Here is a 25,934-nt window from a genome sequence, read left to right on the forward strand (position 1 = left end):
AGAAACAGGCGCTCCAACGTACGCATCAAGGGGCTCCCGGAGTCATGGGCTGTGGACTGCCTCCACAAGGTAACTAAAGAAATCTTTACACTCCTTCTTGGCCCAGAGAGAGCAGCCCCTATCACAATTGAAAGGGTCCATAGAGCCCTCAGACCCCCCCCCCCCCCTGCGAATACAGAGCCCCCGAGAGACGTCATCTGTAAAGCCCTCTCATTCCAGGATGCCTTCGCCATCTTGAGGGCGGCCAGAAATCATAGGGATCTGAAATATGTAGACGCCCCTATACAGATCTTCCAGGACCTGGCCCCGTCTACCCTCGCCAAGCGTCGCCTTCTTCGTCCACTTCTTGACGTCCTGAGAGAGAGGGGGATTAAATATGCCTGGCTGTTTCCTTTCAGCCTGGGCATTTCCCATAAAGGACGGCGTCTGAATATTCGCGATCCAGAGGACCTCCAAGCATGTTGGCAGTTTCTGGAAATAGAGCCGCTAGACCTGCCTTGTTGGCTCCCTTTGCCGGAGTTGCCAAAATTTACAAGCCTGCCTTCTGCTTCCGCATGGGGTTCAGCTCCCCCGGCAAAATCACCAAAAAATAAGAAGAAAAAGAGTCGCGACCCCACCCCAGCAGGAGACTGAGGAAACGTCTCTACCCGGCCGTGGATCGGGTTTAAACTTCCTCCCGCTCTGCCCTCGGTTCCGTGAAACCGAGATTGCGGCCCAGTTGCTGGACTGTTCGTGTTTGGGCCCACCAAGGGGCCGTGTTTGAACTTTGGGCCTGGCCCCGCTGACCTCTCCTGCCCGGGGATGGCCGCTACACCGCAGTGGAGCCCGCTGTCGCCTCCAAAGAATGCCAGCCGACGGTTGCCTCGATGTTTTCTTTGATTTGTTCCCATTCCCTCTCCTGACCTACCCTTCCCCTCTCTCTCTCCTTGTATCATTGCAAGTTCGCTGCGCTTAGCTGGTTTTAAGAGCTCTTTTCTTTTTCTCTTTAAATGGTCCTTAGGAGTCGTCCAGGGCAGGTTCTGTGCATCGCGGTTTCCGCCTAACTTTCCGTGAGCCCCAGTACTCGGGATCGGGGTGGGCACCGCTCTGCACACCGCCCCCACTGACCGTCCTAGGACAAATCGGTCTTTCTATCTTTAATTTTGTGTTATTCATTTCAGTGTCACCTCCCTTCTGTGTCTCTCACCTTCCCTTAGTGTTTCTCTCCTAACTCCCAACTACCGCCGCCCACACCTCCCACACCCCTTATTGTGAATTTATCTGGTGTCTTACTGTGCACTTCGATTTCTTTAGCTACAGTAGCGCGCTCTCTGGTTCAACGATGCCTCCTCCGCCTCCAGCTTCGGATAACCGCCTCCGCCTATCTTCGTTTAACGTTAGAGGGCTGAATTCACCTTTCAAAAGACACAACGTAGCACAACTCTTGAGAAGGTACGGCACCAAGATCGCCTTCCTACAGGAGACCCACTTCAAGGAGGGTAAGTGCCTCTCTTTACCGGGTAGACAGTTCCCCCAGGGCTTCCACAACCCCCACCCGACATCTGCCTCAAAAGGAGTCTCCATATTGTTTCATAGGTTCACCACATTCAAGTGTGAGGCTCAGCACACAGACGGGGAGGGCAGGGCCATCTTTTTGAGAGGACGTCTAAATAATTTTCAGATTACCGTCCCGCTAACCTGTACACCCCTAACTCCAACCAAGTAGCTTGGCTGTTAGGCCAGCTGGAAACTCTCAGGGAATTCGCGGTGGGCCCTATCATCCTGGGAGGGGACCTGAACTTGACACTAAACCCCCTACTGGACTCGTCAGTCGGGCGCTCCCAAATATCTCACCCAAAACTGAGACGCCTACAGAGATGCATCTCGGAGTTGGGTTTGATCGACGCTTGGCGTCAATGCTCACCCACTACGAAGGATTTCACTTACTTCTCACATGTCCACACCTCTTTTCAGAGGTTAGATTATTTCCTCATAGCCTCCTCCTTTCTCCCAGGGTTGCTGGACTCCTCTATCGCCACCACCACTGTGTCCGATCACGCACCGCTGCACGTGGACCTCAGACCCCTAAGTAATTCCCCACGGGAGTGGTGTTGGAGGTTGAATAGCTCTCTCCTTGACTCCGAGAATGACAAATCTGAGATCTCCAAACAGCTAAAGGAATTTTTTGAGCTTAACGGGGGCGGTGCTCAATCGGTCCCAGTGGTATGAGAAACGCATAAAGCATTTATCAGAGGCATCCTGATAGCTCTTGGAGCGAGGAAAAAGAAAAGGCAACAAAAAGAAATAGATGCCCTCCTAATGCGCATAGCCAAATTGGAATACACTCCTAAACTCTCCGTCACTAAAGATAACCTATCCAAACTTGCGGACACCAGAAAGGAATTAAATATCTGCCTAGAAAAAAGATTTAATAAAAAGTGTCTATATCTTAAACATATTGCATTTGCCCAAGGGAATAGGGGTAGCAAGTATATGACCGCTATGATAAAAAAAAGCTCGCACCAGGAACCAAATCGACTCAATAAAAACTCACTTAGTCACTCGTGTCACCTCCTCCCAAGACATCGCGGCCGAATTTCAACACTTTTACTCCCAACTCTACAATTTACGCCCACATCATGACCAGAATGAGTTGGATAAATCTGATAAACAAATAAAAGAATTCCTAAAAAAGCTCTCCCTTCCCAAAATAGACCCAGAGATAACCAACCAACTCTTGGCCTCAGTTACGGAAACGGAGGTGGAGGAGATCCTGAACTCTTCCCCCCCGGGCAAAAGCCCTGGCCCAGACGGCCTGCCTCTCATTTATTACAAATCTTTCCGTCCCACGCTGGTGCCTCGCCTCACAGATCTGTTCAATGCTCTTCTAGTAGATGGTGCCCTTCCGAGACAAAGTCAGGAGGCCCACATCACGCTAATTCTGAAAGAAAATAAAGATGCGGAGATGTGCGGCAGCTACCGTCCCATCTCGCTAATTAATCTGGATGCCAAATTATGGGCCAAACTCCTCGCTAGGTGTATGGAAGCCCACATCCCTTATCTGGTGGAGAGGGAGCAGGCCGGGTTTGTGAAGGGTAGGGAGGGGAGGGACAATTGTATCCGTATTCTTCACGCAATGCATTATGCCCACGCTAACAGAATCCCACTCGCCTTAGTAAGCACCGATGCCGAAAAGGCATTTGATAGAGTTGACTGGCAATATATGAAATCGGTCCTGCTCCACTTTAACTTCCCCCCCTCCTTCGTAGAGGCCATTTTCTCCCTATATGCCGAACCTTTTGCTAGATTAAAAATAAATAACATCCTCTCCCCCCCTTTTGAAATAAAAAATGGCACACGCCAAGGCTGCCCTCTATCCCCTTCCTTGTTCATCCTAGCCTTGGAGCCCTTACTCCAGTCCATTAGGTTGGATCAGGAGATACGGGGACTCACAATAGGAGATCGGTCTCTGTCTGCAGCCGCTTTTGTGGATGATATCATCTTTCTCATCACTAACCCAGAGACGGGTCTTACCAGACTCACCACATGCTTGGAACGGTTTGGGAAGCTCTCAAACTTCAAAATAAATTTTAACAAATCGACGGTCCTCAACGTCTCGATCCCAAAGGCTCGTTGTACGAGTCTGATGTCGGGCTCCCCGTTCTCCTGGTCCAACACAGCTATAGATTTTCTGGGTGTTAAGTTGACAAAGAAGGTAGAGGATCTCTTCACAGCCAACTTCCCACCCTTAATTTCCAAAATTAAAGCTCTGCTACACAATTATGATCTCCCCTATATTTCCTGGTTCGGCAGGAGAAACATAATCAAATCTTATATACTCCCAATTATCCTCTATCAGATCCGATCGCTCCCGATAGACCTACCAGCAAATTTTTTCAATACCCTCCGCAAGATGTTCATTAAGTACATTTGGAGACAAAGGGGTTCCAGGCTTCCGTACAGCCTGTTGATAAAGAGAAGAGAGGAGGGAGGGATGGGCCTGCCGTGCATCTCTGACTTCTACGTTGCATCACACATCAGCTACTGGGTGAGGTTGTCCGGACCAACGGGAGACCCCTTCCTGTTCCGGATGATCTCGGACTTGTATGGCCCAACGCTGCTGGAGACCTTGTGGTACCCTAAAAAAGCCACCTACAGAAATAGGAATTTCAATATACTCCTGAGGGGCCCCTGTGAGGCCTGGGACTCTCGAGTCGAGGTACTAGTGCCAACTCCCTCCCCAATCTCCCCATTATGTTCTCTTCCCGCCTTGTTGGGCCTCCCACAGGACCCCTGTTCGATCAGGCTATGGCAAAAATTAAGTAACAAGACCATTGGAGAGCTTCAGTCTTTGTCCCACCTAAACTCTGGGGAGACAGTGGAGTCTCTACTGCCCGACCGTCCCCTGCCTTTTCTACAACGAGCCCAAATTGCAGGAACAATTAAAGACTTTAAAAAAACCTTTACATCCACAAGACCCCTCACAGCCTTTGAGAAGGCAGTAGGGTCCAACACCGCGTCCGCTGGAAGAATCGCTTACTTACGCAAGCTTTGCTTCCCACCTGCCCCTCCCTAAAAGCCCGCGTTCATCTCCTCCTGGGAGAAAGAACTTAATATAACCTTATCCTCCTCGGACACGCAACTAATTCTAAAGCTCGCATATGGGCTCTCATCGTGCATCATCAATCAAGAAGCTCACTACAAGCTTCTAGTCCGCTGGTATAGGACCCCGCAGTGGCTGGCCGACCACAAGCTTGCTCCTGACAGCAAATGTTGGAGGTGCGAAAGTGATGTGGGTTCATACCTCCATATCTGATGGTCCTGTCCTCTCCTGTCGACCTTCTGGCAGGAGATAGCGGCTGCGCTAAAAAGAATCTTACCCAATTTTATTTTGACTCCGGAGGTGATGTTCTTGTGGAGGCCCTCTGGGGATTTTAACCCTCTGAGGCACAGACTATTAGCTCACGCAATAGATGGAGCCAAGGCACTTATCCCCCCTCTGTGGCTACAGAGGTCTCCTCCCCTCTTCTCTCAGTGGAGGGATAGAATGGACCGGACCTGCAACTTGGAGGAACTCTCCAGCTGGTCAAACGGTTCCCATGAGAAATTTCTTGAAACCTGGGGCTTATGGCGCAGGATACGCTTAGAGCTCTCTCGCTAATCCCCCACACGTGGAGAGGTAGGGGTGAGGGGTCTCGGCTGGGTTATCCGATGTGAGGCGCGTAGCAAGGAGTGCAAGCCCCTGCACAGATCACACCTATATTACACCCCCCCCCCCTCCCCCTGTCGACCTTCCCGTACCCCCCTCCCCCCCCCCCTCTGTGGTATGTCTTTCTTTGTCTATAAGTCCGTCGAGATTTGATTCCATGTATGTACAAAGGTTGGACCAGGCTCAGTGGTTATATGTCGCAAATTCTGTCGCTTGTTCGCAGGATACTACTGTCACTGACCTACCAATGTATACCTTGTTATGTACCCTATGTTAAAATTCAATAAAACTTGGATTTAAAAAAAATATATATATAAACACAGCTCAATAACTTACCCGATGTGGGTGGGAAGGCTCCCAAAGGTATGAGAGCCCCCGACGCAACACCTCCAAGTCCTGATTGGCACGTAATAAATCCTGATGGTAATCCACGTTTCCATTCTTCCACTCCCTGTTGACACGGGGGGTGGGGGTGGCTAGCCAGAGTCCGTTGTATCCCCAGTGATGGGGCTCAACTATTGATCAGGAATGAATGAAGAAAAAGAAAAAGCAAGGACTCGGCGCTCCATGACACGGATCAAGCCAAATAATGTAACGATTAAAATATATAGGTACCTTTAATGAGGTTAAAATATAAACTATGCATAGTTTGGCTTGATCCGTGTCGTGGAGCTGAGTCCTGTTTTTTCTTTTTCTTCATTCATTCCCGAGAAACAGCAGGAGCGCTGACAGCTCCTTTGTTCTCTGAGCTTTCAGCTGGTATCCTGCTGGGAAGTCTTTAGGCCCCATTTTTGTCTTGCACTGTAGACGTCTTTTTGTTCATAGTACCAGCTACTTTGCACAAGAAAGTAACTAGACGATGTACTATGTTTCACAAGATGATCCACATATCCATTTGGCAGGAAATCTCTCTTTTTATTATAGAAATTATTGATGATTTACAAAGTGAATTATGGGTAATTTGAAAGTGAAACAGAAAGTGACAAAATTAAAGTCTTCAAACATGGCATAGCCATAAGTTCATATCCCACCGCACAACATTATCATATATGATACAAGGTGCATTGAAATGTTAACATACATAGATTAGTATGTGGCTCCTATACTTGTGCGGCCCCCGGGCAAATGCCCATCAGGCCCATGCATTAAAATGGCATTTGCCTTAGCCACTATGTTACTATGTCATGTTACTATGACATTAAAATCTTCAGCACAGATCAATTTACACTGTAGATTTTCTCTGCAGCATGCGATTGGAACTTCTAAGATCCAATCAACAGTGCTGGTCCTTTACTGTAAATGCTGCAGATTTTCCTGAGCTAATTCTGCTATGAAAAATCCCCAGTATTTCCGACCCATGTGAATGTCGCCTAATGTTAAATATGTTTCGCCATACGAATAAAGCTGGAAATCCACTATTGCAGCAAAGTTTCTTCATGTGCCAACCATTGTACCCTGGAGATGGTGATCTTGTGCACTAACGTAAGTTGTCACAACTGCTACCTATATACTGTAATTAGCTATTGCAATAAGTAATATCTGTTATTGCCTTATTTATTTTGTTTGTCTTAATGGATGTATGGCAATGTGAATGGAATGCCACAAATATGGAAGCATAAAATAAATTAAGTGCGTTCTTAGACGTAAAGAGCAATTGCTAAAATCACTTTGATTGACTAAGAAGTCACTTTTTACGTCTTTTATATGTCTGCTTTTTGCATCCAGTTGCACAAAACAAAATGCCAATTGAGCTCAGCACAGTTATTCATTGGATCACTGCTCAGTGAATTCAAGATCATGCCAACATTTTGGCATTTTCCACAAGCTGCCGTGTGTACCAGAGACCAAAAGAAAATAAGATTAACGTCTCCGTGACTAACTTCTGCTGCACTGGCTCGCAGCCCAGCTGCTTAAAGGGGTTGTCCCGCGCCGAAACGGGTTTTTTTTTTTTTCAACCCCCCCCCCGTTCGGCGCGAGACAACCCCGATGCAGGGAGGTAAAGAAAGTTTACCGGAGCGCTTACCTGAATCCCCGCGCTCCGGTGACTTCTCTACTCACCGCTGAAGATGGCCTCTTCCTCCGTGGACCGCAGCTCTTCTGTGCGGTCCACTGCCGATTCCAGCCTCCTGATTGGCTGGAATCGGCACGTGACGGGGCGGAGCTACACGGAGCTACACGGAGCCCCATAGAAGACTGCAGAAGACCCGGACTGCGCAAGCGCGGCTAATTTGGCCATCGGAGGGCGAAAATTAGTCGGCACCATGGAGACGAGGACGCCAGCAACGGAACAGGTAAGTATAAAACTTTTTATAACTTCTGCATGGCTCATAATTAATGCACAATGTACATTACAAAGTGCATTATTATGGCCATGCAGAAGTGTACAGACCCACTTGCTGCCTCGGGACAACCCCTTTAAGTCTTGCACAGTAAATAGGCCCCTCAGTATCAACTTCATATTGATATTTGAACCACCATCCAGGAACAGCTGGGACTTCAGAACAGCCTCTTCTATGCTGAAGTTATCCAATGCCATGGAAATCTTGTCATTTAAATTTTAGATTAAGAAGACGAAGAGCTTTGGACAGTCTGTAAAATACTTCATTAAGTGCAGAAATGTTCAGTGGCACTGAGCAATTTCAACTGTGGATGGAGTTGCATTGCTAAATATCTTCATTGGTAGGTCATATTATTTCTTTCTCCTCACCTTCAATAAATTGTTATTCAGCTCTAGCCCACGACAGAAAAAACATCATCTTCCAGATGCTGAATGGCTGCAAGATATTTGTAAATTATGTCTTTTCCTTTGGTAAAAATTAACATTAAAAGGAGTTTCATCAGGCAATGATTTTAAAGAAGCATTAAAAGTGAAAAATTTAAAAATCATCAGCAATTTATAAAAAACATAATTTTTTGATTTTTTTTTTAATTGCCTAGAATAGTTTAAAATGTATTGGATGTGGTACAAATGTGCATAATCTCCATTTTTGTATCATAAAGGGGAATTTTAAGCACAGAACCCTGCTCTATTATGTCCATATGCCTTAAAAGGGCATATAAATAAGGCTTACAATCTTGGCGCAACCCCTATACATATTTTGAACATATATGAAAATGCATAAATGTCTATGATAGGAAAATTAACAAATTCTTTCACCTAATTTTAGTTTTTTTGCACCCCTTAGGCCGATTTCACATGGCCGAGAAAATCGTGTGAGATTTGTGAGACGCTCAGATCTTACACAAATATGAACCCCATACACACGAGCGATCTTTTCCTGCATGACACCACAATGCTATGCAGGAAATATATCGCAGCATGTCCTGTGTTTTTAATGGGTCTGGTGAAAGCAGCATCGGCCCCATTGAAAGCAATGGGAAAACCCTGTGATCCTCTCCCGAGACTGTGACAGCCGCAGAGGGGATTCCCTTCAACCCCACAGTGATGCAAGGCTATTTTCACATGAAAATGGCTCGCTTCACTGGGGCTTTCACATAGATGGCGAGGCCGATATCTGGCCATGATTCATGGCCTGATATTGACCTTACCAGTGTGAAGTTAGCCTAAGGATAGTTTCATAAACAGTGTTTTTAGGAAATAAGGCTTCTCTTTTTGCAGCATTTGTACACTTTTTTAATTTACTCTGGCCATATGTTAACTGTAAGGGCGCCCACCCACTGGCGTTTTTTTTTTCCCTGCGAAATTCGCAGCATTTTTTTTCTGCAGGGGTCTATGGGACTTGTAATGTTAAAATCGCGATCGCGCAAAATCGATTTTGCGCGATCGCGATTTTAACATTACAAGTCCCATAGACCCCAGGAGAAAAAAAATGCTGCGAATTTCGCAGGGAAAAAAAAACGCCAGTGGGTGGGCGCCCTAAGGGTGGCTTCACACAAGGCTAAGTGCAAAAATGCTCATCACTGCGCAGTGTGTTTGCACATGAGCGAGGCCGTTGCGGTAAATTTGTGCACATGTCAATATATTACTGTACTTTTTGCATGTAGACGGCTAGTTCACACACACACATTAGGGTACTCGAGATGCTCGTTACTCGAGACGAGCACCACGCGGTGTTCGAGTCACTTCGATTTTCTTCCCAGAAAAGTTTGCACCGTTTTCTGGCCAATAGAAACACAGGGAAGGCATTACAACTTCCTCCTGTGAAGTTCCAGCCCTATCCCACCCCACAGTGAGTGGCTGGGGAGATCAGGTGACACCCGAGTATATAAACTGGGGCCGGCCGCGGCTCGCCACAGATGCACGCTGAAAGACATTAGGGAAAGTGCAGTCCTGCTGTAGCTGCTATAGGGAGAGTGTTAGGCTGTTATATTCGTCTTCAATAACCCCAACGGTCCTTCTTAGGGCCACATCTGACCGTGTGCAGTACTGTTGAGGCTGCTTTTAGCAGTTTTGCACATTTTTTTTTTTTTTGTATATCGGGCGTGCAGACCATAGCGTCCTCAGTCTGCAGTCATTTTACTGAGTATAGGGGCAGTACTGGTGAGGCAGGGACAGTTGTACAGGTAAAGAGATATACTGGCTATATAGGCAGTGGGCTTTTTCAAAAAAATTGGAAAAAAAAGTCTTTGGGCTGCCTGTGACCGTGTTCAGTTTACTGCATGTCTGCTGGGGGTAGTAGTCGCTCATTAATACCCTAGACTGCTACTACTACTGAAATGGAACTAATGCTGTGCTCCCCCTATACTGCTGCTTTGGAATTGTTACTGGGGCCTGTCTAGACTGCTACAACTACTGAAATGGAACTAATTCATGTGCTCCCGCTATACTGCTGCTTTAGAATTGTTACTGGGGCCTGTCTTGACTGCTACTATTACTGAAATGGGGGATTTGGCAGCATGTAACCCAGGAGAAGTGGCAGCGGATTGTCATGCAGGCAGTGATTGTGCTTTGTTGGAGGTAGTGTGGTGCTTAGCTAAGGTATGCCTTGCTAATGAGAGTTTTTCAGAAGTAAAAATTGTTGGGGGAGGGGGCACTCTTGCCGCTATTGTGGCTTAATAGTGGGACCTGGGAACTTGAGATGCAGCCCAACATGTAGCCCCTCGCCTGCCCTATCCGTTTCTGTGTCGTTCCCATCACTTTCTTGAATTTCCCAGATTTTCACAAATGAAAACCTTAGCGGAGCATAGGTCTCATACAAAAATGCTCGGGTCGCCCATTGACTTCAATGGGGTTCGTTACTCGAAACGAACCCTCGAGCATCGCGGGAAGTTCGACTCGAGTAACGAGCACCCGAGCATTTTGGTGCTCGCTCATCTCTATTTAGCACATGAATATTTTCTACCTGCAAAGCACATGCAAATATGCCCATGTGAAGAAGCACTAAAGCAAAGAAGCACTAAAGAAGCACTTTAAAAGGAGCAATTATTGTTTAGGTAATCACTCAGAAAAGTCGTTAAAGAGTGCAAATAACAGTAGTTCATTTTACAAAGAGCGATGATTGTTCATTAGCTATTTTTTCTGCAATATCATTCAGAAAGGGGATCTCCATGCAAGTTCATTCATTCATTTTTTAGTGAGCTGCAATAAAACAACTAGTAACTTGCCGCTCATTAAGCTGTTGGTGGCCATGTTTACACTGAACAACTATTGTTTGAATTTACCCTTTCAAGCCATTATTCAGCCAATAGCCTCCCATGTAAACAGAATATAAAAATAGAAGGCTCACCCGCAGCACACAGTTTTCCCCAGCATGGCTAGGACTGGATTCATGCCCAAGCCACTAAAGGAATGTGAATAGAGATGAGCGAGCGTATTCGGCCACGCCCCTTTTTCGCCAGAGCGCTGCGATTTTCGAGTACTTCCGTACCCGGGCGAAAAGATTCGGGGGGCGCCGTGGGTGAGTGGGGGGTTGCAGCGGGGAGTGGGGGGGAGAGGGAGAGAGGGCTCCCCCTGTCCCTGCTGCTACCCCCCGCTCCGCCACGCCTCCCCCCGCCCCCCGGCACCCCCCGAATCTTTTCACCCGAGTACGGAAGTACTCGAAAATTGCGGTGCTCGATCGAGTAATTACTCGAAATGCATAGGTTCGCTCATCTCTAAATGTGAACCATCATTCCAAACCCAAGTCCATAAAAAAGAAGGCAATGAATAGCTGTCATTGGTTCATTGAGCACTGGTTTTGATTGGCTAGGCACCATGGCGCTCAGCCATGAAGACAAGGACCATGGACCGGGAGAACATGCAGCGGAGCTGGACAGCGCTTCCTGGTGATGTATGTGGTTTTTTTGTTTGTTTTCTGCAGCTAGGGCTTATTTCGGGGTATGGCTTATATTTTAATCTCCCCCCGCCCCCAAAATCCTTGCACATGGTGCTACAAAGTCACCAACTTTGTAGCACCACTTGCAACTTTGTAGCATCACAAAATCACGGCATCGCTGTAAGAAAATGCAGCTATGTTGCACAGACCAGCGATATTATGTCGGCCTTGGGAAGCAGTCCTTAAGTCAATAAGAAAACATGAAACTACTACAAGCAGTACTTTTTCTGAAGCATTCTTTTCTCTCTTTTTTTTTTTTTGGAGGGGGCAATGTTTTATTTTTAAAATGCAGCACGCTCTAGCTATGGCCTTTTTTCCTATGTTTTTCTATAGGCATAAATATAGAAAAAATGCATAACAATAATGTCTTTATAAAGAACCACTCTACTTAAGAGTAGAGATGAGCGAGCGTACTCGGAAAAGCACTACTCGCTCGAGTAATTTGCTTTATCCGAGTATCGCTGTGCTCGGGTCTGAAGATTAGGGTGCCGCTGCGGCTGACAGGTGAGTCGCAGCAGGGAGCAGGGGAGAGCGGGCGGGAGAGAGGAAGAGAAAGATCTCCCCTCCGTTCCTCCCCGCTCTCCCCTGCAGCTCCCCGCTCCGTGCCGGAACCCGAATCTTCAGGGACGAGCACAGCGATACTCGGATAAAGCAAATTACTCGAGCGAGTAGTGCTTTTCCGAGTACGCTCGCTCATCTCTACTTAGGAGCTTTTTTTAAAATAGCTTTTGAAAGGAGCATCGGAAAGCACTTTCCATCACAATTTGAAAGCAAATGTATCTCAAAATAGAAAATTGTTCTAGACATGAAAAACATACATAAAAAATTAGTATTTGCCACCCCATTTAGGGACTTCTATAAAATTAAAAATCTCTTTATGCAGTTTTTACCCATATTGAGACAAGACGAGACCCTCAGTCATATAATGGAAGAAGGAGTTCCAATAATCTATGAATAATAGAGGAATATCTATGCAAAAAAAAAAAACATGTGCTAACAAAAAAATAACATCTATCACATGATATTAACCCCTTAAGGACATGGCCTATTTTGGGCTTAAGGACTAGAGATGAGCGAGCATACTCGTCCGAGCTTGATGCTCATTCGAGTATTAGGGTGCTCGAGATGCTCATTACTCGAGATGAGCACCACGCGGTGCTCGTCTCGATTAAACGAGCACTGACCATTGAATTCAATGGAGCCGGCAATACAGCCGGCTCCATTGAAAGCAATGGGCTGCCGGCTAGCGCGGGATGAATTTTCGGGAAGGGCTTAAAAATATAAGCCCTTACCTGAAATTCATCCAGAAATGTGTAAAAAGTAAAAAAAAAAATATACTCACCTTGTCCCGGCAGAACGATGTTAGCCCATTGAATTCAGTGGAGTCGGCAATACAGCCGGCTGCATTGAAAGCAATGGGCTGCCGGCGATCACACAATGAATTTTCGGGAAGGGCTTAAATATATAAGCCCTTCCCTGCAATTCATCCAGAAATGTGTAAAAATAAAAAAATATATATATACTCACCTGGTCCCGGCAGACGGAGTTCAGCCACGGCCAACTGGTAGTTCTCCTGAACTGCTCTCTGTAGTATTCAGCAGCTGGGAATTTAAAATCCCAGCCTGCTGAAGGAGCTGCCTCTGATTGGTCACAGCGCAGCTCTCAGCTGAATGACAGCTATTTTTTTTAAGTTTTTCCACTTTTCTGCAATAAAATCTATTTTTTTTCTTAAATCGCTGCATTCAAAGTCCTCTAACTTTTTTATTTCTCCATAGGCGGAGCTCTGTGAGGGCTTATTTTTTGCTAGACAAGTTGTAGTTTTTATTGGTACAATTTTGGGGTACATACGGCTTTTTTGATAACTTTCATTGTGTTTTTGGAAGGCAAAATGCTAAAAATTAGCATTTTGCCTTAGTTTTTTAGCGGTTTCTTTTATGCTTTTTGCCGTGACGGAAAAAAAGCATGTTCAACTCATTGCAGGTGTCTTTACGGACATGACAATACCAAATATGTGTGACTTTTTTTTCATGCTAAAATGAGAAAAAGCCCAAAAGAAGATTTCTTTTTACATTTTTATTTTTTGTACATTACTTTGATCTTTTTTTTTTTTTTTTACACCATTTGTGTCCCTCTGAGGGACTTCCACAATACCAGCTTTTATCGCTATGATAAGGCATTGTAGGACTTCTCTCCTGCAATGTCTTATCGCTTATTACAGCGATCATAGGCATAGGTTTCTGGCATCCTGTTGCTATGGCAACCAGCCGGGCTCTCTGCGATTACATCGCGAGAGCCACATAACATCACAGATGGAGCGCTCTCCCTCTGTGAACCCTTTCTGTGCCACAATCTACATAGATCGCGGCACAGGAAGGGGTTAACAGCGGGGGACACATCTTTGATTCACCCTCGCTGTTGCAGCGGGAGGCCGGCCATCACTGCCAGCCGGCTTCCGCTGCCGGATATTGCAAGATTGCTTATGATCTTGCACTATGCACATGACGAAAGGGTACGTCCAGTTGCGGGAAGTACCTTGCTGCCATGACGTACCCTTACATCATATGGAGGGAAGGGGTTAAATAATATATATCAATTGATAGGAATTTTTTTTTAAATTAATCCTCTAATAAAGATACAGTAGATGAGATCTCATATTAAGCCCTTCTGGAGAAAGTGTGTTCAACGCAAGTATCCAGAAGGCTTCACGTTTTAAAACCCAATCTTGTACAGTTGCAAGTTTTCTAATGTTTTTCACCTTCTCAATCCCATAAAACGAAAAGTATTCCACACTTCCATTTTTAACAGCACCTGAACCACAGATGTTACCATTCTTAATGCGCCGCAGATGTTCCATAATGCGTACCTTCACCTTGCGAATGTTATAACCAACATACTTCAGATTACACTTGGTGCACTCAATAACATAAATAACATTCACAATTAATATAGCTTTTTATTGGAAAACTTTTTGTATTGTTGCTTTTACTAAAGCTATGCATTCTGAGTGCTTTAATGCATGTTTCGCAACACTGTCTTCCGCATCTGTAAAAGCCTTTAAATTCCATCCACTGTAAGGAGTTTTTTTGTCTCAATTTAAATCAGATATAGAGTTGCATCAAATGAAGATGTGGAATTTATATATATAATTTTTTATTTTTTTTAATAATTTTTTTTCATACTCTATTATTTTAACTGTACAACGTATATTTTTTATATCTGTGTACTTCTATATCCGTATATATTATAACATAGAGTAATACATATATATTTTTATTGTATAGATTGAAATACTGATATTATGACATTGGAAGTGATGATGATACAAAGGTTTTTTTTACATTGGTGGTAACTAATGAAGCTTGGAATGAGCTAATGTGTTTGACTATTTAAAAAAGATCCAGGAAAGTAAGAGTTAATTACCAGCTGAGCCTCTGTTTTTAATATATATGTTTCTTAAGGAAGTGACGTCTATTATAACAATAAGGTGATCAAGATTCTGACGAGAACTGAAACATATCACTTTGTTTTAGCTGGACATGTAAAGGCACATTCTAAATAAAGCAAGACATATCCTTTTTCACTATAATCAGCTTCATTCATTCCTTGGATTTATTGCGTATCTGAAAATACTCCATAGATGCTAATGGGGACCATCCAGTTTCTGCTCCTCAGCATTTTCCTGCTTATAATAGCTGTGCTATTTAGTCCTAGATGTTTATGGAAATCTACAACAGAGGCTCTGAGCAGAAACTCTATGTCATTGCATTGGTGGCACTGTAACTTCCTGGTTCTCTGTAGCTCCACGGTCACTTCCGCACATCATCTTGGACCATGTGGTGCTATGATTCAGCACTGGATGCCGAGGGTCCCAGCGCTGATAAGCTGGCCGGGTTGCCTGTTAACCCAATCAGCTTATCAGTTGTGGTTAGAACATATATAAACAAGTGCCTTGATACTATCGGCACCGATTATACTGTTTATTGACTGGCCACTCTGCTAGAGATTTTATCTAGACTCTATTGTATTCAGTTAGTCAGTTCATTCTCTACACTTAAATTTTTTATGTCAGGGGCTTATGCAGACGACTGTATATCATCCAGGTATTCACGCCGGCCGATATTAGACGTCTCTCTCTGCAGGGGGGAGGCTGGAAGAGACGGGTGCAGTGCTCTGAGCTCCCGCCCCCTCTCTGCCTCCTCTCCACCCCCCCTCCACCCCTCTGCACTATTTGCGATGAGAGGAGGCGGGACGGGGGCACGGGCTCAGTTCCTGGAATTAGCTCCGCCCTCTGTCACGCCTCCCCTTATTGCAAATGGTGCAGAGTGGTGGAGAGGGAGTGGGGAGGAGGCAGAGAGGGAGCGGGAGCTCAGAGCACTGCTTCCAGCTCTTCCAGCCTTCTCTCCATGCAGAGAGGGACACCGTATATCGTCCAGTGTGAATACGTGGCCGATATACAGTCGCCTGAATAAGCCCTAACAATGATTGTTGCTAATTTTGCCTCAGATTAGTTACTAGTCTCTCTTCCATAGTCACATCAACTGTTCAGATGGTTCTGATTAGTTCCTCCATGATTAATCAGCCTGAAAAGGTTTTGCAAAATCTGCAAATGGTTTAATTCTGTTTTTGAGTTTTGATCTTGTCAAGTCTGATTGTGCAAATTTGTCTTACCAAATGTAACACTTTTATACAGATGTGAATGAGCCCTTATAGACAGTCTAGCTAAACTAATGAAGCACAAACACTTGTACCATTCATGTGTTTTGCTAATATGTATATGTCCAGAGAGAAAAATTATGTGAATCTCTGTGTGAATCTTTGTGTTAATGACTTCTCCAAGAGCTAAAGGCCCATTTAAACTCAACAATTATTGCTCAAAAGATAGCTTTTGAGTGATAATCGCTGTGTCTAAACGCATGCCCATCGTGCATTATTCGTTCATTGCTGATTTCAAGACAGCTTGAAAACCGCCGTTCCTACTTGTCAATAACAAACGCTGAGTTCTCCTAGAGCTAACTTTCAAAAGTCATATGAATTAAAGAGAACCTGTCACAAGTATAATCATTTTTATGCTGCTTTCATAGCGGTAATTAGTCTAAATCAAGCAAGACACGCATGCTTTTACCAAAAAAATGGCTTATTGAATTTTTAGAAATTCTTACTTTTAATTAAATCAACGCGATGCCGTGCCTGCAGTTAAGAGGTTGGAGCAAAGATTTCTGCTGCTTCCACTCCGACCTCTGTGTAATTGTGGCGCTGTCAGCAGGCGCACAATCATTTGATCGGTCTGGGTCCCAGGCGGCGGACCCCAGATTATCAACTATTGATGACCTATCCTGAGGATAGGTCCTCAATATTAGTCTCCAAGAAAAACCCTTTTAAGCCATTAAAAAGTTATTGCTCTATTATCTTAGATCCGTAAAAAGCCACTGTAAAGTGATTGAAAGGGTAAACAAACTTTCACAGTGAGTTATCATAATGCCTTAAAAATCATATTAAACTTTGTTGTATCTGTATGTGAAAATGTTGAGCCTTTTATGATACGTCAACTTTCAAAAAACAAAAAGAAATTACTTCAAGATTTTTAATCTCTAAATGGATTTCTTCATTGTGGGAGTTTTTAACACTTACTATTATGTCTGCACCTGTCCCTCAGCACTGTAACCTAAGTTAAGGTGCTGTTAGGGAACGTGACAGGGAACAGGGTGATGAATTATGTCATACTCACCTGCTCCATGATCCATTGTTGTGCCCCTCTATCCAATAGACTTGTATGGGAGAACGTGCACAGGGAACTCTGAAAAGAGTAGGATTTTTGTTTTGCACTGGAAAGTGGGAGCAGGTGAGTATGAAAAAATACATCACCCAGCTCCCTGACACGTCCCTAACAGCACCATAACTTAGTTCCTGGTGCAGCAGGGTGAGTCCCTTTTACACCCAATATGACACTAGATAATTATGTAGGAACCAAGCAGAAAGGTCATTGTAACCTGTTCAAATTTGACACCTCTGCTTTGAAATAACACCAATATGTTATGGTGGATAACTAAACTAATAGTTATTTGAAGTCCAAGGGGGCACAAATAATTAAAAAAAGAACTTTCTGAGGCTAGTAAATTTAATGATAGATATGTGTTGTCATTCAATCAAAGGACAGAAGAGACAGAAAGCATATTCACTGAGTCTAGCTTAGGGCTCCTTCACACTGGCGATAGCAATTTTGCCACAAGAAAATCGTGTCCTTGTTGTCGCGATCCTTGAGCACCAAAGATGCTTTTTTTTCTAAGAATAATCACGCATTACATCGCTGCCCCCACAATTTTCTTGTGGAAAAGTTAAAAATTAAAGATGAGCGAACGTGTTCGGCTCCGCCCCTTTTCGCCTGAACACCGAACTTTGCGAGCAATTCCGTGCTCGGGCGAAAAAAGTTCGGGGGTCGCCGTGGCAGCGCGGGGGGTGCGGCGGGGAGTGGGGGGGAGAGGGAGAGAGAGAGGGCTCCCCCCTGTTCCCCGCTGCTGCCGCCCGCGCCGCCGCACCTCTCCCCGCCCCCCGGCGCCCCCCGAATCTTTACGCGCGGTCACTGAAGTCCTCGGTAAAGCCGGTGTCCGGGTGCGTAAGTGTTCGTTAAGAACACGTTCGCTCATCTCTATTAAAAATGCATTGCACGAAAATTGCAAGTTTGCGCTTTGTGATGCAATAAAAAGGAGGCTCCATAAGGAAACATGGGAGATTATAAAAAAATCTCAAAACGCAAAAAGATAGGACATGCTACATTTTTTTTCACTTCACATCGCATGAGTGAAAACATCGCAGATGAGAATGAAACCTTTGAAAATCATTGGTTTGATAATTTAGCATTTTTACTCAGTCTCGCATCACTGGAGTTTAATGTGTGTGAAGGCACCTTGAGTGTGTAAAGCAGCTATGGAAAGGAGATAAAAAGGTACAAAGTATAAACCACTAGTAAAAAACAAAGGAGGGGTTAACTAGAAAACCCTCTACCCTAAGTTAGGTGTCCTTCATACTGGCAATCACCATATCACTGCGAGAAAGTCATGGCAAAATCGCAGCTTTTGATTGTCAGTGCTGCTTTTTTTTACAAAAACATTGCAGCGACCTGCGATTTTCTCACGCATTTTGATGGCTGTGATTGGTTCATTGAGAGCTGCAGTGATTGGCTACGCCAACCCCCTGACTAGGAAGCACTGGCTGAAGACTGCAGAAAAGTGTACCGGAACGTCGGGAGGAGAAGTGCGGTGGAGCAGACCTCACCTGTTAGGTGATGTATTATTTATTTTTTTATGCAGCCTAGCGATGGCACAGGAAATACAAATATCTAGAAAAAAAATCTACATTGCGCATGACAAAATGGCAGTAAAGAAATATCAGGTACATGGGGTTGCAAGCCAGGGTCACGGCCGCATTGCAAAATCTGGATCGTTGGTGTGAGCCTGGCCAAATTGACATAGTTACCATGCACACTGCTCATTCTGAGCAGCTCCCACAACGAAGAGCAAAACAGAAGAATGTTGCTGGCGATCAGTAAGGTAATTCTATTTATATAAATTAATTAAAACGCTGTAGCACATTTATTATGTTGATATTACAGAGGATTTTCCAGAAATAAAATTTATCACCCATCCACAGGATTAATATGTATGATTGATGGGGGTCCCACCTTTGGAAGCCCCCATGGGTAAGACACACCACTGATCACTAAGATGTGGTGCCACAACCCTTGTTACTCCGCTCCACAGTGAAAAAGAGTTTAAATGGAGCAGTAGTCCAGAATGCAACTGCCTCTCCATTCAAAGTCTATGGCAGTGTTTCTTAACTCTATGCCTCAAGTACAATCAATGTCTCATGTTTTCAAGATTTTTTTAGTGCAGGTGCATATCCTCAAATCAAGAACTCGTTGAGCTACTTAAGGCCTATAATTGAAAAACACTGGCCTATGGGAGTGACTGTAACAGCCAAGAACAGGGGCTTGCAAAAATGTTTACTCAGTATTTGTGTACACTGCTGCCTTATGTAGCAGAAGGAAAGGTTACAAATATGGCTCAAGAAATTCCCTCTATAAAAAAAAAAAAAAACATTTAGACCTGGAAAATTGATAAGACAGTCACATAGCAAAATGGAATATTAATGCAGCTAGGGAAATCCTACTGTCAAAGCCATAATCCAAGCCCTAGCTGCAGGAAAAAAAATAAAAAAATACACATACATCACCTAAGAAGTGCTGTCAGCCCAGCGTGTCTTCTTCCAGGTCCCCAGCACTGGTCTTCTTCTCTTTTGGCTGGGAATTAAAAATCCCCTCCTCCTGAAAGTGCTGCCTCTGATTGGCTGACGCTTAGCCAATCACAGCCAACGCTCTTAGTTCGGCGAGAGCTGCCTCTGATTGGCTGAGCACCTAAGCCAATCACATTCAGCTCTTTTAGCAGGTGGGGTTTTTAAATCCCCGCATTCTGATAGATGAGCACTACAGAGCAGGGGACAGCAGGAGAAGATGCAGCTGAGCCCCAGCAGCTGAAGCAAGGTGAGTATCTATTTTTTTTATTTTTTACAGCACTTTTACTGGATTTTCAGGGAAGGGCTTATATTTAAAGCCCCTCCCTGAAATCAATTGATGGGGCACCAGCAGCAGAATCCTCTACCGCAGCTGTCATGTGTGACAGCTGCAGTAGAGAATTGAAGAATTCCTCTGCTGCATCTGTCAGAGATGTGGCAAATGTAGCAGCAGGAAATTCTTATTACTAGCAGGGATGAAAGCATGCGGCAGATGTGTTCTTCATCCCCACAGGGGACACAGCAGCGGCAGACAGGTAAGTTTATTTTTTATTTATTTATTTTTTTACACTTCAATTTTTGTTTTCCAGGGAAGGGCTTATATGTAAAGCCCTTCCCTGAAGAACAATGCAGGGGTGGCGGCAGACCATTGTTCTCAATGGAGCCGCCGGCAGCAGCCGCGGCTCCATTGAAAACAATGCACGGACCTGCATTGTGCATGCACCTATGTACGCACAAAAACATGCTCGTGTGAAGCCACCCTCAATTGCATTGATTTCTTTGACTATGTCAGAAAAATGATGGGTAAAGGTAGTGCTGTGGATCTCGCCTATCTAAATTTCAGTAAAGGCAAAAAAATATGCAGGAACGCAGAAAACCATTGATCACTGCAAAATGCTTCAAATGATTAATAATGTTTAAATTGGGCTAGCTGTGTTCTTTTTCCAGCATTGTACGCTGAGTAACTCCCTCCCCCTTCCTTTTTTTTTTTATACTTACATTGAAGTCTATGGGAGCTTCCTGCATATTTCGGCAAAAGATAGGGCAAGACCTATCTTTTGACAGGGCGTATAAAATCAGCAACCGAAAAAGGTTGTGTATGTGCTATTTTTCCTGGCCTGATTTTTTCACACAACCCAAAAATCGTTCATCTGAATGAATACATTAAAATCCAATGATTCAGAAGGTCACGGTTTTTGGGTGATCTTTTTACGCGGCTAAATACCAGCGTAAATACGGTCGTTTGAATAATGTCTATGGCCGCCTGCATACGAGCGGAAATCCCGCCGCGGGATTTCCCGCGGGATTTCCCCCGCTGAAAATTTGCATAGGAGTGCATTAAAATACGCACTCCTATGCAGACGGCCGTGGTTTGGCCGCGCGAAATCTCGCGCGGCAAACAAACCGCGGCATGTCCTAATTTTCTGCGGGGCACGCACTCACCCGGCCGCCGGCTCCGGTCTGCGCATGCGCCGGCTGCGCGGCAGCCGGCACATGAAAGAGCCGGGGCCGCCAGGCGCGGGTGAGTACGCGCTCATCCCTGCAGGCGCTCGGTTCGGATCGCGCGGCGAGAATTCTCGCTGCCGGATCCGACCCGCTCGTCTGCAGGCGGCCTAAGTGTCACACTTCTGTTACTGAAATGTTCTTCGCTATATTAAGTGTCCTATCATAATCTTACAAAAAGTTTTCATTCTGTATCATTACTATTTCTACACAATAAAGCTGTGTGCTTACTTGTATAAAGCTCTTTCTTCTTCAACTCCCCTTTGCGGTTTGAAAATTTGCTTTTAGCCATCATTCAGAGACTCATGAATTCTTATTGCATTTATTTTAGGAACTGTTGAATACATTCATTTTATAAAGGTTTTATCCAAAATCTAACTATCAGCAGTCATGCCTGAGGAAACACAACTTTGCTCATCTGGTGTTGTTTTCTGCCGTGAGGATACAGTGTTTGTATGTTTATTGTGTTTGTGGTGTTAATTCACATTTCATGCTGCTTTGCCATTCATTTTACCTCCTGTTTGCTGTGGCATAAATTAAACTGTAGAAACAATATCCTGTTGTGATGTATCTCTCATTCAGTCCTACAAGCAGCTCCACATGCCCACATAATCCTGTCTGCTACATTGAGCACTATTTCATGCTCCTACTGCTTTGCGGGTTGTACATAGATATACCACCATTGTATAGCACAGCCTTAACCAAAAATGAAAAATGCAAAGCACTTTTTTCACAGTAGGATATGCCAGCAAACAGTATTATATTCTTGGCATATGAGATATTCCTCACTCTATCTCCATATATATGCTTTCATATTGCTCTTTTACAAGAGAAAGTTTGCTGAATTATGCATACTAGAATTATTGCACAAAAATGCATATACTGGGTGTCAGGCTGCAAGGTATGTGTAGTGCACCATGCAGGCTTACAGCATATTAGTGACGCCATATTTCAATCCAGCGGGTTGTCCTGCACCTCAAAGTTGAACCATACTGGCACCCTGGGCTCCCCCAGGGTTCAAAGCCGCAGGGCATCTTACTGATACAAACTGAATCAGCATATATCAGTAACATGCAGTGTGAGCCCAGGGTACCAGTGTGGTGCACCACATGTACTATGTGACCTGACAGCCTGTATATCCTTTTAAGCAAGGTGTGTGAGCAGATGGTCATCAGTACCTTGCACCTGTGCAGTTGGTAATCCATATAGCAGTATTGCTGTCTACATGTGGAGGTATGCATGACCTCCCGTATATATTGGTAAGTATGTGGCCACTTTCATGGATTTCATTGCTCTTTAGACTGAGTCTTAACCCTTTAGGACCAAGCAAGGTAAATGTACTACACTTGGTTCAGGGTTTTAATCCTCACCAATAGCAAAAATATGGCGCGGCACTAAAGCCTCTGTTCCTGCAATCAAGCAGGAGCAGGTTGGGTCTTCAGCTGTTAGTCACAGCTGAGAACCCGAAAGAGAAAGGAGAAGCATTTATTAACTTAGTTTCTGCCTTCTACTTTCCTGGATACATAGCGCTCAATGAGCACTATGTACTAAGAAGTGGAAGTGTTTATTTCACTATGCAACCCGGCGATCAGGTGACCATCGAGTCCCCCTGTTACAGCAGAGTTGCAGGGTCCTAGCAGACCCTGATGATCAGCTCTGTTACTGAATAATGTCACTACAGGGGGATATGCTCCCCTGTAACTGGGGCTCTTATGGATGCCCCAGTTAGAGTGGAAAAATGTCAAACAGCCTAAGATGTCAACAATCCTATTTTGTGAAAATTTGGAGCGTGTACTGGAATTTTAATTGGGACTTCTCATGCTTTTGTGGTGAGACTGGCAGGGTAATAGCCCCACTAGCAAACAGTTAGTTTTCTGTTTAGTCAGAGCCATGCAGGAAGATTTCTGTTTAGTTAGAGCCGTGCAGGAAGATTTTTTTTTTTTTTACATTACTGATATTTTTACTGCTGCAACGTAGGGCTTAAACAGACGGGCATGTTTTAGTCCCATTATTCAGCTGTAAAATTCATGGCCGCATAATGAGATAAAACTAAACCATTGATTTTAATGGTTTTGTTTCCACCATTGGGATTCCTGCGCGTTATTATTATGCACAAAAAAAGATAGGACTTGCCCTATTTTTCTTGCATGTAATTAATACCATGTGCAAGAAAGATAGGGCAGTACCAACCTTCCCGTTTTTTTTTTTAAACTAGCGCAGAGTTTGAATAGTTTGGAAAAAGCATATTAGCGGATGTCCCATGTGATTTTCCCCTAAGCTGAAGAAAAAAATGTTACTTTTGAAGTGAAGGCATGCCCTGTGATTCCTATTGTTGGCGATCACAAGCTAATTTTCCCAATATATATATTGTAGTAGAGTGAGAGGTAAAGTGTGGGACGGATGGTACATATCGCAGAGACTACTAGCATCTGTGATGTAAACCTGGTCCATCTCTCACTCCAGTACTCAGTTCCCTCTGGCCCAGACAGGTGAGGTGCATAAATGAGTTCAGGTTGCAGTGTGAGGGAGGTGTGTCCTGTGTGAGCAGCAGAGGCTCACAGAGAGTGCTGAGCTGGAGACACTGCACCATGCTGCTGGGAAGGTTTGCTTTACTTTGCCCTGTTGGAGTTTACAAAGACTTTTGTGTTACTATTGCTCGACTGCTTATTTAAAAGGACTTTCCTTGAACCTTCTGTTATCTGGAGAATGCCAGTACTTTTTGTGTTATTCATCAAGTCTAAATAAAGACAAGATGCTCAGCATTTGGTCATGGCCTGGTGTGTTTCCCCCTGCACTACTACTACTATATATATATATATATATATATATATATATATATGCATTCTATTAATATAATATTAACAGGATAATTAAAGGACACATTTTCCTACTTTGATACGATAGAATCACCTTCTAACAGATGTAGTTATTCCCATATGTAAAAAATCACAGAAAATGGCCATATACTTATTGATGTACTGATACAAGGGGGCAGTTATGGACAGCCAGACTGCTAAATGGAGGAGCAAGTAACGCGGGTGAAGGGCACTGAGAGGAAAGACAGAATCTCAGCGCCTCACGTATAAATTAAGAAATCAAATATAGTAAATGGCAAGTGTCCGCTCACCTGGTGCGCAGTGGACCCCTCTGTATAAAGGAGCCACCGGCACCTAAATTCCACGATCACTCTTAAAAAGGAGCCTGGTCCACAATCCTAGATCCTAGGAGAGACGTCCCAGGGTGGAAAGCCCTCACATGGGCTTTAGACATTCCAAATAGCAAATAAGAAAAAGATACCCCCGCACTCTGGAACCAGGACAACAGTCTATATTAATAATCCACTTTATTAATGCGACGCGTTTCGACGGAACGTAGCCGTCTTTTTCAAGCATAACATAAACATACAAACATACATCTTTATATATACAAATAAATTAGTGTTTACTCACAGCACTCGATCACGGAGGATGCCGCGTCTCCGCGCCATCTTGGAATCACATAGTGATCATGCGGCATGACACGTCATGTCTATCACGTGGTGTTGATTACGTCACCAGTTTCATTCATAAAAAGGATCCTATACTACGATCCTCTGTCCGAGCACTATCACATGATCGGATCGATCTATCTCACGACTATTAAAACATATATTCACTCATAAGCTTTAAAGATAATATAATATCAATCCTATTCGAAATTCTAAACCATATTCACATCAGATGGCGCGGAGACGCGGCGTCCTCCGTGATCGGGTGCTGTGAGTAAACACTAATTTATTTGTATATATAAAGATGTATGTTTATGTTATGCTTGAAAAAGACGGCTACGTTCCGCCGAAACGCGTCGCATTAATAAAGTGGATTATTAATATAGACTGTTGTCCTGGTTCCGGAGCGCGGGGCTATCTTTTACTTATTTGCTAGGTGAAGGGCACTGATGAGGCAACCACTCACAAATCCTTCTTATATTGAGGGGGCAGCTGCTTAGTGCTTATCCCTGCATAAAAGAGTAAATACAGGATGTCCGGCCACATGGTATGTATAGTGCACCAATGCAGGCTTACAACCTATTAATAATGCCATATTTGAATCCAGCTGGTTGCGCTGCAGTCCACAGGAACCACAACGGAACTGGCACCATAGGTTCCCCCAGAGTTCAAAGCGTTTGGCCATAATACTTTGAGCTCACAACCGAGCATCAAGGGTCCTTGCTTCTCATGAGTCCCTACACTAACATTAGTTAAAATACAGAAAGGAGGTATAAACTTACTGATATACTGATACAAGAGGGCAGATATATACACCACTTATCCCCCAACATGCAGACAGCCAGACTGATAAATATTAACCAATAGCTTGTGTTTATCGGTAGTTATAAGTAACATGCAATGTGGCTTTTAACACTGGGGGAGCCCAGGGTGCCAGTGCCAGTGTGGCTCATCTATGGAATGCAGGGCAGCCTACTGGATTCAAATATGGCATCATTAATAGGTTGTAAGCCTGCATGGTGCACTGTACATACCATGTCGCCTGACATCCTGTATTTACTCTTTTATGCAAGAATAAGCACTAAGCAGCCACCCCCTCAATATAAGGAGGGTTTATGAGTGGCTGACACATCAGTGCCCTCCACATGTGTTACTGGCTCCTCAATTTAGCAGTCTGGCTGTCTGCATTTTGAGAGAT

This window comes from Eleutherodactylus coqui, chromosome 4, assembly GCF_035609145.1.
Source record: "Eleutherodactylus coqui strain aEleCoq1 chromosome 4, aEleCoq1.hap1, whole genome shotgun sequence".
Lineage (NCBI taxonomy): Eukaryota > Metazoa > Chordata > Amphibia > Anura > Eleutherodactylidae > Eleutherodactylus > Eleutherodactylus coqui.